Source organism: Littorina saxatilis, linkage group LG17, assembly GCF_037325665.1.
Source record: "Littorina saxatilis isolate snail1 linkage group LG17, US_GU_Lsax_2.0, whole genome shotgun sequence".
NCBI lineage: Eukaryota > Metazoa > Mollusca > Gastropoda > Littorinimorpha > Littorinidae > Littorina > Littorina saxatilis.
Window position 1 is genome coordinate 49,298,052 of NC_090261.1, and position 3,726 is coordinate 49,301,777.

At 37.7% G+C, this 3,726-nt stretch overlaps 1 long non-coding RNA gene across 1 annotated transcript; it reads left to right on the forward strand.

The window, feature by feature from the left end:
* The first annotated feature begins 913 nt into the window (after positions 1-913).
* LOC138953693 (uncharacterized) lies at positions 914-3,190 on the forward strand. The gene is made up of 2 exons (XR_011451589.1): positions 914-1,806; positions 2,195-3,190. It is a non-coding gene; the product is annotated as an uncharacterized lncRNA (long non-coding RNA).
* The last annotated feature ends 536 nt before the right edge of the window (positions 3,191-3,726 follow it).

Here is a 3,726-nt window from a genome sequence, read left to right on the forward strand (position 1 = left end):
AGACACAGATACACACAAAAACAGACACACAGATACACAGACACACACGCACGCACGCACCCACACCCACACACTCACGCACGCACGCACGCACACCCACACACGCACACACGCACACACACACGCACACACACACACGCACACACACACACACACACACACACACACACACACACACACACACACACACATCAACGTCAACACATTTAGCCAATCTGTCGGCGAAAAGGCCCACTCCGCCCGTAGACCACCAATTTTCAATCACAGATACCGCCACCCTTTTGTTTGAACGCTTACCTCTATGGAACATCCGAGTTGCTCTCTAAAGATGGCGAGCATTTTTCAAAGAATTTATTTTGCGTGGACGTTTAGGTGCGGATTGGAAGCCTCGATATGGGGCTTGACCTAACTTTTAAAATCTAAAGAATAAATTGAATGCATGTGAGAAATGTGGGGATATTGTGTGGACAAATTTACAAGTAAAGTTTTCATTAACATCCGTGTATCACGTTTAGAAGCTGAAATGTATGGCATTCCGTTTGTCAAATAATTATTTGGATACTTTTTCATGTTTTTTTCACCAGTTTTAGCTAAATAATCATTATTTAGAAGCTCATGTGCTAAATAAGTAATTGTTTATAAACAATGTAAAACAATTCTAAATAATTTTTTATTTACGTAAACCATTCATTATTTACCTAAACAATTCATTGTTTACGTAAATAATTCATTGTTTACGTAAATAATGATTTATTTACGTAAACAATATATTATTTAGACTTATATTACATTGTTTATAAACAATCAGCAATGTTTCTAAATAAATCATTATTTACGTAAACAATGAATTATTTACGTAAATAATTCATTGTTTACGTAAATAATGATTTATTTACGTAAACAATATATTATTTAGACTTATAATACATTGTTTATAAACAATCAGCAATGTTTCTAAATAAATCATTATTTACGTAAACAATGAATTATTTACGTAAACAATTCATTGTTTACGTAAACAATGAATTGTTTAGCCAAGACATTTTCCATTATTTAGGGGTTTCTAGGATTCGCTTCTGAACTAAGTTTTATGTCTTTCAGTGATTACTATAATTGAATACAAGGTCTCTCCACACACTCTTATCTTAAAATAGCTGTTGTTTGGATATTATTTTGTTTATTTTACAAGCCGAGTACGAAAATAACTGATCTCAAACACAGTCAAAGGTCAAGGTCAATTAAGGGTTTTCTCTGCCGGGAGTGTTTAGTGTTTGCATTTTCTTGCTTGAAGTTGTTGAAACACAGTATTTTCCCCTTATGTTCTCTGTTCTGTTTATGTCCCAACAACATGCCTGTCTTTCCATTTCTCTTCCTTTCATCGTTTCATTTCAAAGAGAAAAGTAAAAACAGCTGTGAACCGTTGAAAAACGGGAAACAATGCCTCCTGGAGTGACTTCCCTTGCCTTGAAAGCAAGATGGAGAAACAGCGACCGGGCAAGAAGCGAACATATTCTGAGCGATTGTTACCAGAGGAGAGGCGGCGATACCATCAGAAGATTTTGGAGAGTGATGGGAATGATCCGTATGACATTCCAACCAGGTGCTGGTCAGCAAATCCGGACGATCTGCCAGAGCTGAGTTACATCAACATCGTAAATTATTTTGTGCTTGGCAAGAACTGAGATTGAGAAGAGTGCATGTTGCTGAAAGCTTACAAACGTTTGGATTCCTACCGACTTTTTGTCTCTGGCTGGGTGAGGGATGTCAAGCGCTACAGCCATTCAAAACTCTGTCATTTCTGCAAAGGTAAGAATGTGCTTTCAGTTTATAAATATAATAATGAATGAACGTGAGTGTTCTCTGTCTTGTGTTGCAGATTTCACTTGTAAGTTGCAGTTCAGGATATTGTGTTGAGGCTTTGTCTTTAATATATTCTTCGCTTTAGTTTGTATTCTGGACTACGACAAAAGCTGTAGATAGTCTTGAATATATTTATATTTTGAAATAGCTTGCAAAATATTATATTTATATATAATTATAATGAGCTTCATGTTCATATTCAGTTAAAAATCTGTTGTTTACTTTTCATTGTTAATGTTGTAAAGCACATTGACATTATGTGCGTCTTAGAGTTATATTCATTCGATTGACCTAGCTGAATGCTGATTTGTGCGATCTTCAATTTATGTTTCAGGTTCTTCATTCACAACGCCTTAATGAACCAGCACTTTCTCCTTGGACCATCGCCACTTTTGATGGCAACATACTGTCAGCACACTGTACCTGCATGGCCGGAGTTGGAGAAACCTGCATGGCCGGAGTTGGAGAAACCTGCATGGCCGGAGTTGGAGAAACCTGCACACACGTCCCTTCACCTTCAAGGAGTCAGCTGTTGAGTGTGTGTGACAGACCGCCATTTCTGTTTGGAATCTAACAGTGAGGGGATGCTTTGTCTGCGCAAGGACCACCCATACTTAAAAGTTAAATAGTCAAGTACCGGTACAGTGCCAGATTGTTATGACCAGTTCCTCCTACTGCGATTTCATGGTGTGGACTACTGTGGATAAAGTTATTGTCTGAGTATTGCCTGACTGTGATTTTTGGGCAATGTGTGTGGAGAAAGCTTTGAAAGTGTTCAGACTCGCAGTTTTTCCAGAGCTAGTTGGAAACTGGCTGGACAGAGAAGCTGAGCCTCTACAAGCAGTGGATGTGAACCAGGAGCAGCTGCAAACACAAGCCGTGAAACGCAGCAAGAAACAGTGACAATGCCAGACTCGCTTGCTCATGTGTGTGGGAAAACAAACATCATGTATGACTGTACACACAGAAAGTGGCCAGTAGTAAAGTTGTAAAGAGGGAGAGAAAAGAGGGCATGTAATGTTTTAAATCACAGTTCACACTCACAGAGAAGTCATTAATTGTTCCATTCTTGTTTCATTTTATTCTTAAAGTAAAATCATGCACAGATGTAGGCATACATTTTGTTTAGGATCACCGACCACAATACAAAATCAAGTGCTACAAGTATAAATTATGATGCATACAGGACATTATTTTGTGATTGTTTTACATCCACTGCTGTGAATAACAAAGAATCATGAGCAGTTTGATTATCAACTTATTCAGCCAGGTATATTGTTCATTCTCCTTGTTCAATGTTTCCAGTGACACGGATTGGCTGCTTGAATTAGGGAACAAATAAGAGTGTGTGGTCCAGCGTAGTTCTGCATCAGTACAGTCAAGCAATACAGTGTTTAAATTGGCAGTGGAACTGAAAGTTAGTTTCTATTATCAACTAGTTCTGTTTTGATGACAACAAAATTGAACACACTTATTTCTGCAAAAAAGCGCACAGGTCTATTTATCATAATGAATAGTTAATGACTCACATGCCCACAGTATGTTATTTCAATTTTGAACATTTAGTGAAAGTGTTCTTCTCTTCACTTTGGCTTGATACCTGCAATACTGGTAGTGGTATGTTCGGTGTTGCTTGAAGTTGAGACTGTGCCAAAAGGTGACGTTTTCATGTCAGTATGTCCCAAATGACATCACCAGTACATTTTTCATTCTATCTAATCTGTTTTCGTTCTATTTTTTCTAATAACATGCGTTAACAATTGATTGCCAACTGGAATGGAAGAGCACAAAAAGTGTAACTTGATATGTAGTTTCTCTAGAGGGAAAAACATCTTCCACTTTCATGTCAGTGTGTCCCATGCAACA